A 13378-nucleotide genomic window follows, 5' to 3' on the forward strand; every position below is an offset into this window, starting at 1 on the left:
TCACAGCTATAATGTTGCATCTTATATTTTAAGAGAACACTAGAAGTACGTATTCAAAAGGACCAAGGTGCAAAGAGGCTTGAAATCTTGTTATAAGAATTAAAGGAATTGCAGAAATTTAGGTAGAAATGGGAGAATTTAGGTACAAAAGTCTTAGTGGTACTGGAGAGATGGGATTGAAACATTCAATTATTTGAACTCGTTAGATCATCTATAGAGAACCTTCCACTCCTGTGATTCAGTGGCTCCCCTCTTAACATTTATTATCAGTTTTCTATGGAGATTTTCAAAAATAAAGCATCGCAACCACATTATTTTTATCTGGCAGGGTATTACTAATAACTAGATTAGATTGTCACAATTGTTAATTATTTAAATTGCGATAATATCATATTCCTTATTTTCTTGAAACACATTTTGAAATATTTATAGATGAATGAAAAACAAAAGTCCAAAACTAAGTGTTATAAGAAAAAGAATCAATTTATAACTACCTACATAATGAATGGGATCATGTCTCAGGAATCAAAATTGGAAAAATTTTTTTCACCTCCCTTAAACTCTGCCTCACAGTTCCTCATCTTATCTACACAATGGGCATTTCCTCTCCAATTCATTATATAAAATTAGCAGGAAAAAAGATTATGCATTGTTTCCCAAAGTTCAGTCTCCTACTATTTACCTCAGAGGTGTTCCAAAACTAAAGGCTGCGTTTTGGTTCATAAGGGTCCATTTCCAGGCTTACTTTTTCATATGGATAAGGGTTAATTCTGAGTAACCTCTCTAGTGAGTTATTAAGGGTTAATCAAATTTTATGCTCATAAACTAAAACTAACACATCATTAGTTCACTGAGACGTCACACCGTACTTAGCAACACTATAACTTTCCTTTTTGTGTACAGGTGTATGAAGATCATTGGAATTTTTCTAGAGGGAAAATTGCTATTATGGAGTAATCTGTGTTGGTTTGACCTGGTTGTGGTTTTTGATTGCTGTTAACTTATTAATATATTTATAAAATTTTTACTTTTGCTTTTTTGTCTTTTAATGATTGCTATTTCTTATTTTTATTGTTACTTTGTACATTTTCAATATGACTGAAGTTCTTTTGCTTACTAGAAAGTAAGATAGCTATAGTGGCTGAGGGAAGAGATTTTACATGGAAGTTTGCCAAATCAAAATCAGACCTATTGCTTTTATAGCTCATTTTCTTTATGTAGATGTGGAAGTTGCATTAGTTTCCCATGGCTGCTGTAACAAACTGATACAAAATTGGCGGCTTAAAACAATGCAAATTTATTCTCTTTCAGTTCTAGAGGTCAGATTTCCAAAATTGGAGTCACTGTGTTAAAATTCATTTCCTTAACAAAAGAGAAAAAAAAATCATTTCCTTTCCTTTTCCAGTGTCTAGAGGCTGTCTACATTCCTTGGTTCATGTGTCCCCTGCTCCCTCTTCTAAGCTAGCAATGGCTGGTCAAGTCATCTCACCCTGCATCACTCTGACACTCTCTTCCTCTTTCTTTTATTTACAAGGAAACTTGTAATTAAATTGGGTCCACCAAGATCATCTAGAACAACTTCCCTATCTCAATATCTTTAATCACATGTGGAAAGTCTGTTCTTCCAGGTAAGGTAACACATTCTATGTCCCAGGAAATTAGGATGTGGACATCTTTTAGGAAACATTATCCTGCCTACCACAGAAGTATAATTAGGCAACACATTACTGGTACCTAGAATGTTTTCTCTTGCCAGAAATACCATTATTGGCTGGTGGAAATAGCTCCTGAAATAGAAATGGAAGTTAATTTTGAATAAGTGAAATAATTTTATGAAAAAGACTAGAAATTATGGAAGTGGTACTATTATTTTTGCAGCTCGGGCACCACTGGCACTACATGTATTAATATTTTTGCTGGTCAATCCAGAAACTTAACTACCATTTAGCACATGATTTCTGTAGAATAAATGCATCTTGACTTCCCAACAACCACTTTCCAAATGAACCTATAAATACCAGTCATTTCTAAAGCAGATTGCAGTTTGAGAAAAGTGACCCATTAGGCCATTCCTGCCTATCCACACATTACTTTGAATTTGGTGTTTGAATCATCTAGTGGAGTCTTAGAAAGACTAAAACAAAGGACATTGTTTGATGGAAGTTCATTCATTCAATTAGTACTTATTATGTTCTACGATGAGCAAGGCACGGTGCTAAGAATTACATTGTCAGTGGTGAAAGCAAGCACGGCCTCTGTCCTCCCTAGCTTTAGTCTAGTGAGAATAATTATGGGAAGAGGAGGTGAAAAGTACAAATCAAGGTCACTAGTTAAGTTGTAGGAAGGGGAGGAGCTTGATGAGTTACTATAATGAGAATGTTTTGTCAGCTAGGGGAGGAGGCTGCTGAATGGAAAAGGAAGATAATCAAAGTGGTTAGAAGAAATTATTGTCTGCTTTAATAATTCTGTCTAGGGCTCAGTTGTCTGGCAGGCATGTGCCCTCAAGTACTACTGCTTAAAAAGAAAAAGTTTTCCGTTTCAGAAAAAAATGTTTGAAATAGCATGAAATGACAGTGCAGATGTGCGTTCAACTCCATGCTTCAATTTCCCTGACTGCAAATAGGAAGAATACTTTTAAAAAGAGAAATGAGAGTTTCTATTTCCCTTATATCCTTTTTGTGGACTCTGTGGTTTTCTTATTAAATAATAGACAATGAAACAAATTGCTTTTATCTCTTGAAGGGCCTCTTTCTTTCTTAAATGATTTTGAACTTTTTCTCTCCCTTTTGAGCATTCATATATATGGGCATATTTTAAAAACTGACCAGAATGCAACAGTAAACATATTTGGTAAAGTAACTGATTGTCACCGTGGCAACAGTGAATGCATTTGACATTTAGTCTTCCCATTCTCTGTTGCTATAGTAATGAAATCTTGGTTTCTGACACCATTTCCAAATTCTATTAAAGTAAAAACCCCTTTCAAGCCCCCTAGAAGGAGGTGTCACAGGAAAGCTGAAAGTTAAATTAAGATCTGTCAATACATGTGTTTTGTACTTTATTGAAAATATAATTCTAAAAAATTAGTAGATATATTGCCAACAAAAACGTATACTTCTAAAGGTTGCTAAATGTGTTTATGGATTTTCCAATGGAAATGCTAATTGCTTGCTTTTAGTTGCCAGTAAAAATTAAGGTTGTGAAGGTTAAAAATTCTAATTAATATGAAGGAAATGATGTGTGTTTTCAAGGAAAGTATAAGGTATGGAAATACATTTTTAAAGGAATAGAAAGAAAGTAGTTTGTCCTAAGGATGGTGATTTCTGAATGAGTGAGAAGAGACAAACTAGGAGGGAAAAAAAAAATCTTGAAAAACTTTTATGTATGGTTAAGTTAAATGCAATTAATTAAGTAAATTTAAATATCAAAAGTAAGCTGGTGCAAAATTAGAGTTGAGTTTTCTCTCTCTGCTAAATAAGATAAAGTTTGTTAGACTATTAGTCTGCTACTGATATTATGAAATGTTTTCTACCTGAAAAGCAAAGATTATATGTGTAGAATAATTTCTATGTTTTATATTGTCTTAATCAGGTCCTTGGTTACTTAAAAAAACTATAAGAACTAAGTTTTGCAAATAGTTACATAAACTTCTGTATTATAGGACTGCTAGAGTTCATGTGCATTCCTTGGCAACAGAGTATAGGCCAGTGTAAGGCAGCTTAGCCTAATATTTTCACTATCCTGGCAGAGTATTACAATGGTTCTGACCCACTGTTACATCCCTGATAAAGAGTCTCAGATCCTGGAAAAAGGCCAGGAAATTTGCTTAAATGTCTTTAACAACCAAGACAGGGAAAACGAGGAAAGAAAGGAATAGTGAGATTGGAGACAAGGCCTGAGACAGGCCAGATTTTTGGCTGCAGTTTATAGAAAGGCCAAGTCCAGGGCCATCTCAGGGCCACCCCTGGCAGCCCCAAAGGAGGTACACCAGGTAAACAAGCCTGCTTTGGATGTGGAAGCCCAGACCCCTGGAGTAAAGAGTGTCCTAATCCTGCAAAGCAGCTGTGCCCACTGTGCAAACTAAAGGGCACTGGAGGAGGATTGTCCCCTGTTCTGAGGGAGCAGAGACCAACCCCTTCCCCACAAATGACTGTAACTGATTGATGGGCCTAAAGTGCCCAATGGCTCCCAAGATGAAAAAGGCCATGCTCATCACAGGGGAGGAACTGCAGGTGACCCTTGACATGGCATGTAAGCCTGTTAATTTCCTGATTAATATAGGAGCCATTTACTCTGTCTTGACTGCTCGCTCTAGACCTATTTCCTCTGACGCCTGCTCGGTTGTAAAGATAAAGAGAGCCCCTAGATTTGGGCTCATTTTACTCAGCCTGTTCCTTACCAATGGTCTATACCTTAGAAATGTAAAACAAACAAATCAGACTTAAAAAGGACGCTGGAAAAGTTTTGTCAGGAGATCTCTGAGTCCTGGCTCTGACTGCTGCCCATTGCTTTGGATTCCGACCTCAATTCTGTTATTTCCTATATTGTTAACTTGGGAGACGTTCAGCAGGCACTCAGGAAATATAGGGGACCCCCAAGCTGACCCTTCTATACATTGTAGCCCCGGAAAGCCAGGGGACCAAGTAATATTAGAAACCTAAGGGGAAGGGTCTCTAACAGACCAGTTAGCTCCTCAATGGAAGGGGCCCTTTGCAGTTTTTCCGAGCACCCAACAGTTGGGCTTCAGAGAGTCAGTGGCTGGGTCCACTTCCCTCGAATCAAACCTGTTGCATTTAAGTCTCCAGAGGACTCCCCCAGAAAGGAAGACAATCACCCCTGTTCCTACCAGCCAATTGAAGACCTTAAGCTCCTCTTCAAACAGACAAGTTTGTGTCATCTGGAGCACAGCAGTTTTCATCTACAGATGGTCATCCGCCAGGGTTCCAACTCGTCCCTCCTGAGGATGACAAACCATGACAACAGTCACTTGACCAAGTGGTCTGTTTTTTTCTCTTGAAATTCCTCCATAGCCCTGTCCCTCGTAACTGAATAGCAAAGAGCTCTGGTGCCCATAAGCAGGGACTATGCCACTCTCATCAGGAAGTTTAATAGCAAGAGCACTCGCTGCCTGAATCCCTGGATTAAATAATTAATCAACTTATAAAAGGAGTAATGTAGTTGTTTTGTTTCCTCTCTAATCTAACCTTATTGATTTATAGAAATAAAATGAACATATGACAGGGGGGGAATGTAAGGGTGAAATTTAGTAAATCAATAACCTAATTAGACTTAGCTAGTTTGCAGTTTGACTCACCACATAGCTTGCTTTCTAGCCTCCTCCAGTTAAACTTAGCTAGTTTGCAGTTTGATCCATCCTGATAGTCAACTGTTTTTGCTTTGTTTCTCTCCTCACTGATTAACTGAAGAACTCTGTCTTGTTCACTTTCTCAAGGCTACCCATACCTTGTTAATCCATTTAATCAACAGAATCCTAACCTGAAAAGAACACTTTCTTAACCCTCAGGCACCCGTACACCAGAATCCAATGTGCAACTCCCTTTCAGTTTTTACTGGTGAGGCATAAAGCCCCAGGCTAAGGTGGTGTCCGAATCCAAGTTGGAATTCCAGTCTGAGTCCAGAGAGAACAGTATCTTAAAACAGACCAGACCCCAGGAAGCAACGTTAGCCCTTAGACCTACCTGACCAACTCCCCCTTTCCTTTGTTCTTCAACTTATACAGCCTATGAAATAGTATGATCCAGTGGTTATTAGAGAATCATTAACAATACTTTTTCGAAAAATCATCCTCATTCCAGTACACCTATAAATGAAGTTGCCCATGGAAGAAACAACATCAACTGTAAATCTAGTCTTGCAATTTGGAATGTGTGCCTGGTGACTTCCGATTTGGAGGTCATTTGTAAAAATCACTTTTGGTATACATACGTTTTTGGTTTATCGTTCCTGTTTGGCAGTCAAAGAGACGTCTTGTTCAATAACAATTTTAGCAGTTTTGTAAGATGATCACCTATTTCCTTGAGTCCCCTGAAGAATGAGTTTTATTTATGCAAAATAGCCTATATTTTAAATCACCCCATCCCAAATACATCCTGAATAAATCTTGCCAGATTTAGCAAATAAAAAAACAGGATGCCAAATATTGCATGGGACATACTTGCATTAAAAAGTATTTATTATTTATCTGAACTTCAAATTTAGCTGAGTATCCTGTCTTTTATCTGGAAAATCTACATTAGAGAGACAACTTGGAAGTGGAGGTTGGGTGAATGGAGAGAAAAGAAGACTTCCTTCGGAAAGTAACTTCTAAAAGGAATCCTGGGCATAGCAGGGAAAATGCCAAGAGAAATCTTTGGAAACAATGCAGTGTAAACTAAGTCACAAGGCCACTATCGAGTCTAGGAACTGAAAGAGGCAAAGGAACTGACATAAGGAACAAGGACAAGGGAATGTTGATGAAAAATGAAGCCTGAGGGAAGAGCAAAAGACATTCTTGGGCAGTTGTGCTTTATCATGAGCGTGATTCCATTAAAACAACTTGATGCGGACCTTCTGGGTTACAGTGTGAAGAATGGACTACAGTGGGGCTGGCAGGCTACTGAGAGATCAGTAAGGAGGCTACTGATGTAATTCAGGATGTCAATAGAGGCCTGAACACAGGCAATGGGAAGACAAAACCATTATAACACCAGAATTAGAGATAACAGTGAAAGAGGCAACTAAAACAGGGGCAGAAAAGAGAACCGAGAGGAAGGAAAACCAGTAGAAACACGTATTACGGAAAACAATGAAGCAAAAGTCAACAAGTCAAATGTTTGTGGAGGAGTCAATAAGATAAAGACTGAGAAGTGATGCCTAGATTTAGCCGTAAGAAAATCTCTGGTGACTTCCGGCAGGGCAGTCTCAGAGAAATGGCTGAGCCTAAACTAGGTTGCAGTTTGCTGAGCGAAACGTGACGCTGGGCTATCAACTGGCTGGGGCAACGCAAGGGTCCCACTTCCTCTTTGCCCTTTTAAAAGGTGAGGGTCTGAAACAGGAGTAGAGTTTGGAGATGGAGCGGCCAGTGTCCCAATCAGGCGGAACACCGCAGCAGGCTGATCGCTAGAGGCCAATCCTTTCCTAGAGCCCACTTGACTGACAGAGCTGGGCGCCAAAGACAGAGTAGAGCGGGAGGCCGCGAATCACAAAGGGGCGGAATTCCAGGGCACTAACCCGGAACCGATTTGGGATCCGACTCCCATTGTGAGGCCAGACCTGGGGCGGGACGTCAGCCAGAATGGCAATACCCTTTTGCCCAATGGACTAGCCGCATCGAACTAGCGGCAGCCATGCCAGCCAATGGGTGGCAGTAGGGGGCAGGCGAAGTAGATGGGCGGGGAATCAATGAAGCATCTTTTTTCCTATCCCACCCCCCGGCCTTAGGAGACGGGGTGGAGGTGCCTCGGGGTCGCAGGTGTGTGATTCGATCCCAGAGGTGGCGGCCAAGTAGGTGGCGGCTCCGCGGACGGTGGGTGCCCTCGCGGCGCGGAGGGTCCTGACGGAGTCCGCGGCAGGTGGCTGGTCCCTCGCTGCTGCCTCTGGCCCTGGCCCTGCGGCGTAGTGGGACCACGACGTTTGGGAGAGAAGTACCATTCGCGGCTACCGCCTGACCCGGGAGGGTGGGGAGGGCCCAGGCCGCTGAAACAAGGCTGCGGAAGTTTCCAGGCACTCGGTCGGGACCCTAATATCCAGATAGAGGAATCTCCTTCCAGGTTGCCCCATCTCTCACCAGGTGTAGCCGCTGCGTTGTGACCAAGCCTTGTGCGCGCCCCATGCTCCTGGAAGGCCTCCCGGGAATTCAGTCTTCCTCGATTCTTTCCAAGGGCTGTGACAGAGTGGTCCCAAAGGAAGAGGCAAGGGGAATGAGGGGTACTTTATTGATCTGATAACGGGCGGTCTTAGGTAAACTTTAGTTATTTGTCTATCGCAAGTTTTTAAGAAGAGTGTCTTATTTGGCAGGGAAGTGAATTTCCTACACTTGGGGGCGTGGGGCACCCTTTAAAGAGGGTTGGGGTGGGAGAAGCTTGCATATTTTATGATGCTTTTCTTCTTGAATTTACCCCAAATTTTTTTGGACCCAGAATTTACTGCCTGATTTTCTAAAGACCTCTTAATTCTTTCTGTCTTACCATGCAGTATTTAGGAACTTCATTTTCAAATGTTAGTCCTTGAAAAAAATTGCTCAATTATAATATGCTATGGGTGGTCTATCATCTTAACAAAGATTATGTAAGTGAACTACTTATCATACCTATTTCCTACAAGTAAAGGTGATTGTGAGATTGGATTTCAGGAAAATGGCTGTTCTCTGTGACTGGGCATGGAAGATCTATGAATTTTTAGAGGTTGTAGCTACTGAACTCCTTTCTGTAAAGATAGCGAAGACAACCAGTATAAGAGGGATCGTATTTAAATGACATCTAAAATGACATCTTTTCACATTTTATGAGGTGTTATTTCCCAAGCACTAAGAATATGTGCCTGGCACTTAGTATGATCTCAATAAATATTTCAGTAAATTATTGGGTAATGGATGTCATAAAACCCAAGCTCTGTGATATGAGTACCAAAATGTAAAGGAGAGGACAGAAAAAGAATTTTTCTGCAAACATAGCTTCTGTTCCTGCAAGCATAGCTACCAAATTTCAAGTCAAGGTGCATTGATTTTAGTACTTTTTATATTAAAAAGATGTCAAAGATTTTTACCCAATTAAACCATGGCTGACTGGAAATCGAAGATACATTGTTATGTCAGTTTCAGTGAGGTTAAAAATATGTGTTAAAGTGCATTTTGTCAATAAAGTAGTTCATCATTTTAGCATAGAACAGTGAGGGACAAAGGGATACCACTTTTGTAAGATAGAGGTATGGAGTTACAAATTTTGGGGAAAAAATAGGTCATGCAAATAACAGTTGCTGCCAAAAGTTTAAAAAATATGTTGACTCAGGCATAGTTTTAAAAGCACTGTTATTCCTGCCATGTACCAATAAATTTACTATCATCCAATTACTAAATTGATCTCAGATTCTAAGAGCAGCAAAACCTGATGATGGATAGCTACATAAATTAGGATTCTCTCGACAACTGCAATCATTGCTTATTATTTTATTATAAGCTTATATTTTATATATTATAGTTTGCATATTATTACAGTAACATTGCCTCCATTTAAAAGGTAACCTGCTTGAATTTCAAAAATATGTGAACTTTCACAGACATATTTGTCTCCTGCAGTAAGTTTCTAGGCAAAGTATAGGGTCTTAACTAACCAATATTAATTTGCTGCCATTTGGCTCCAACTTAGTTTCTCCCCTTTATTCTGATCCTTATTAATCTATTTGTTTTATAAGATCCAAATCAAATGCTAATAATTTCTTCTAACAACCTTCCTTGATCCCATCAAAGATTTCTCCTGAACACCCAGGGTATTTTGTTAGTGCAACTTCTCTTGTTGCACTTTTCATTATTCACATTACTCATCTAGTGAGGAATATTCACTTACTGGGTCCAGACACTGCTAGGAAATGGATAATAGCTGATCTTTGTTGAGGGCTTACTATATCTTAGGCATTGTAAGCTTAATTGGATCTTATTTAATCCTCAAAACATCATGAGTATTAATCTATTATTTTTCCCACTTAATAGATGAGGAAATAAGTTTAATGGTTAAGTAATTTGCTTAACATCACAGAACTAGTAAGTGGTAGGATTAACATACAAACTTAGTCTGTATTCATAACTTTCACTTTATAGTCTTTTCTAATATTTCATGTAAACTTTTCATGCATATATATTTTCCAGGTTTTACTAAATTATAATTTACTTGATAGTAGGAGTAGTATATTCATTTTTGATCCCTTATTGCTCCTAATATAAAATAAGTGATTATAATACAGCCTGATAGTGGAAGCATATAGTGGAGACATTAGATTTAGGTGAATGGGAACAGTGAAGGCAGCCTAGAATGGACATTGAAACCTAGTGCTGAGGATGAGCAGTCATTGGCCAGACAAAAGAACAAAGACCATGAGAGTTGGGACCATGGGCTACTAGAGGATTTAAAATTATATGTGTGACTCATTATATTTTTATTGGACAGTGCTGATCTAGAATTTAGAGAAATTTCAGAATGATGGGTGCTGTGTGTGTTTGTGTGTACACTTGTGTTGGAGAGGGTGGGTTGGGAAAGTAGTTTGGGGGTTGGTATTGGAGGTGACAGATAAGACTGGCCAAAGTGGATATGAAAATATATAAGTAGGGTTCAGATAGAGTTGGAATAGGGGGAGAGGAAGAGTAGGGAGACAAAACTTACCTCCTAGGTGTATGGAGACGCTTTGGGAGATTTTAAGCGCTCAATACATGTAGAAGGAGGCAGTGTGTCTTAATTGCTCAGTCTGGTAATGGAAGTTTCTAATGTATATTCCTAATTCAGTCTTAATTCTTTCTAATCAAGATATAGGGAGGTGTGTAAAGACATTTTTTTTATAGGAAAGTTTGGTTCTCGAAAGAGAGCAATCCATTTCTTCAGTCTAAGTTGACTTAGTTTGTATTCCTTTGCTATGTTTCCAACAAACAGGAATGTGAGTTGGTCCTCTCAGGCATATTCTTCCATTTGACATAACATTCTACTGGGCATATTTTTCTAGAAAGAGACTAGCTTTGTCGATGTTGTTAGTCTTTTGTGGCAGATGAGGCCTTTCCTTAATGATCTCTGCAGGGAAATATCTTAGCAGTTATCGCGCTGCACTCCATCTTGCCTCTCTGTACACATTTGAGCAAGTAAACTTTTAACACTGATTTTCTAGCAGGGTGATTCTTAATACTGGCTGCAAATGAGAATCACCTAGAGAGGTTTTTAATTTCATTGAGGTATAATTAACAAAAATTGTATATATTTATGGTATACAATATGATGTTTTAATATACCTATACATTGTGAATTGATTGCCACAATCAAGCTAACTCATCCATCACCTCACAGTTAACTCTGTGTGTGTGTGTGTGTGTGTGTGTGTGTGTGTGTGTGTGTGTGTGTGTGTGTTGTAAGAATGCTTAAGATCTATTGGAGAGCTTTTTAAACTCCCAGTGCCTCCTTCTATTCCAAAGATTGTTTTAATTGGTCAGAGATGGGGAATTGTTATAGGTGTTTTTAAAAAACTGGTGATTTTGATGTGCTATTGACCTGCACTAATATGTGCTATTAAGTTGAAATGTGAGTACTACAAAATGAAGTGTGCTCTAACAGTAAAATACACGGTAGACTCAATGATTTAATGGAAAACCTAAGAATGGGAGCTCCCTCATTAATTTTTATATTAACTATACTCGTATATTGAAATGATAATATATTGAATGTGTGAGGTTAAATATGTTAAAACTAATTCCTTTTTTTTTGTTTCAGTTTTGCTTTACTGTGGCTACCTGAACAGTTTTAAATTACATATGTGGATCCCATATTTCTATTGGACAGTGCTCCCGTAGTCTAGACCATTGGTACTCAAGGTGTAATCCAAAGACCAGGAGCATCAGCGTCATTTGGGAGTTTGTCAGAAATACAGAATCATTGCCACCCCCTGCAGGCTTACTGAATCAGAAACTCATTTTAAGAGGAGTGCCAGGCAATTCATACACAAAATTTGAGAGACACTGCCATAGCAATACCTTCAGAATCCTTTTCAGTTTCTTTTTTTTTTTCATTTTTTGTTGGTTATTTTTTATTGTAGAGTCTTGTAAGTTTTTATATTCATGATTCCCTCTTTGTCTCTTCATTTGTCCTATAGAATCATTCCTATACATCTTTTTCTGTTTTCAACTAATTGTCTTTCACTTTTCTATACTGACACATCTCAACATACTCAACAGTCACTGTCCTTTTAGTTAATATATGAGATATGATAAAAAAATACAGTGACTTTAAATAAAAAAATTTATTACAGTTAAAGATACATGGCCGTTAATCCCCCTCTACTCCCCCTCACTTTGAGCACACTTATTCCATCATTCTTTGCCACTTTCTGAAGTAGTTCTAGAAGTCTTCTTTTGTGAGTGTCTTTAGTTGCCCTGTCGTGGCTGCCTTGATGTCCTGAATCAATTAAAAAAATTTACCTTTCATGGTCATTTTGACTTTGGGGAAGAGCCAGAAGTTGCATGATGGCAGAGCCAGTGAATAAGGTGGATGAAGACACACTGTAATGTTTTTATTTGACAGAAATTGCTTATACCAGAAGCAATGTGTGACATGGAGCCTTTCCATTGTGATAAAAAAAATAGAGTGAATGCTGCTGCTAAGTCCATCCAGCGGAAAGGCAGGGATCTTCAATATGGAAAGTGGTACATGGAACCTTAGTAACAGTGTGTGACAAGTTTCAACATGTTCAATGTAGTCAATTGGGTGTGAGTTACGGTTGAGAGAAGGTGTGTTTTAAATTGTGCCGTAAATCATCCTCCATCATGACAACGCTCCGTGTCACAATGGTATACGGCAATTTCTGTCAAATAAAAACATTACGATGTGTCCTCATCCACCTTATTCACCGGATCTGGCACCATCTGACGTCTAGCTCTTCCTCAAAGTCAAAATGATTCAGGACATTTTAGCAGCCATGACAGTGCAACTAAAGACACTCATGAAAGAGGACTTCCAGAACTGCTTCAGAAAGTGGCAAGAACGATGGGATAAGTGTGCTCAAAGCAACAGGGATTATTTTGAGGGGGATTAATGGCAATGTGTCTTTCACTGTAATAATTTTTTTTTTATGTAAACATTCACTGTATTTGATCACACCTTATATTTGAATGGAATATGTATTCATGTAATATATGTAATACGTTATGTGTGTTTATAGATACATATATGCTATCATAAACATGATTTTCTGGAAAGAATCAAGAAATTAATATTAATTACATTGGTGGTAGAGATTTTCACTTAGTTTTATACTTTTTTATAGGTTTTCTAACAATATACATGTGTACTTTGATTTTTGTTTTAAGTCAACAGATTTGTGGGTATTCTGTTTATGGAACTTTAAAAAATGTGTTTTTCTGTAATAAAAATTCATCAGTAAATTTTTTTTTTTTAAGATATTTTATTGGGGAATCGGGAAAGGGGAACAGACAAGTTGCTATCCTTTTGTTCTTCAGTCTAGTTGTGGAGGACGTCGCTTTACGGGCCCATGTTGATATTATCATTGTGCTCTTCCCGGGTGAGGCAGTTGCTCGCTGGCAACTGGACGGCTACTCATGGTGGCGCCCGCCAGCTGCCAGCCAGCCCCACTGCAGCCTACACCATCGCCAGTGACTCACGGCAGCCCAGCTCCA

The 13378-nt window shown here is 38.8% G+C and overlaps 1 protein-coding gene across 5 annotated transcripts in view; it reads left to right on the forward strand.

Moving 5' to 3' along the window:
* The first annotated feature begins 7374 nt into the window (after positions 1–7374).
* Positions 7375–13378, forward strand: part of MSANTD4 (Myb/SANT DNA binding domain containing 4 with coiled-coils) — a 15613-nt gene continuing 9609 nt past the window's right edge. The window contains exons 1-2 of one of the 5 annotated variants that reach the window (XM_019668488.1): positions 7400–7471; positions 7790–7959. The gene's annotated coding sequence lies outside the window, so the exon portion shown is untranslated. Of the gene's footprint in view, positions 7526–7551; positions 7960–13378 lie in introns of those variants that run through there. The other 4 variants (XM_019668486.1, XM_019668484.1, XM_019668485.1 and 1 more) reach the window with 4 other exon arrangements.

This window comes from Hipposideros armiger, unplaced genomic scaffold (genome assembly GCF_001890085.2).
Source record: "Hipposideros armiger isolate ML-2016 unplaced genomic scaffold, ASM189008v1 scaffold_527, whole genome shotgun sequence".
Taxonomy (NCBI): Eukaryota; Metazoa; Chordata; class Mammalia; order Chiroptera; family Hipposideridae; genus Hipposideros; species Hipposideros armiger.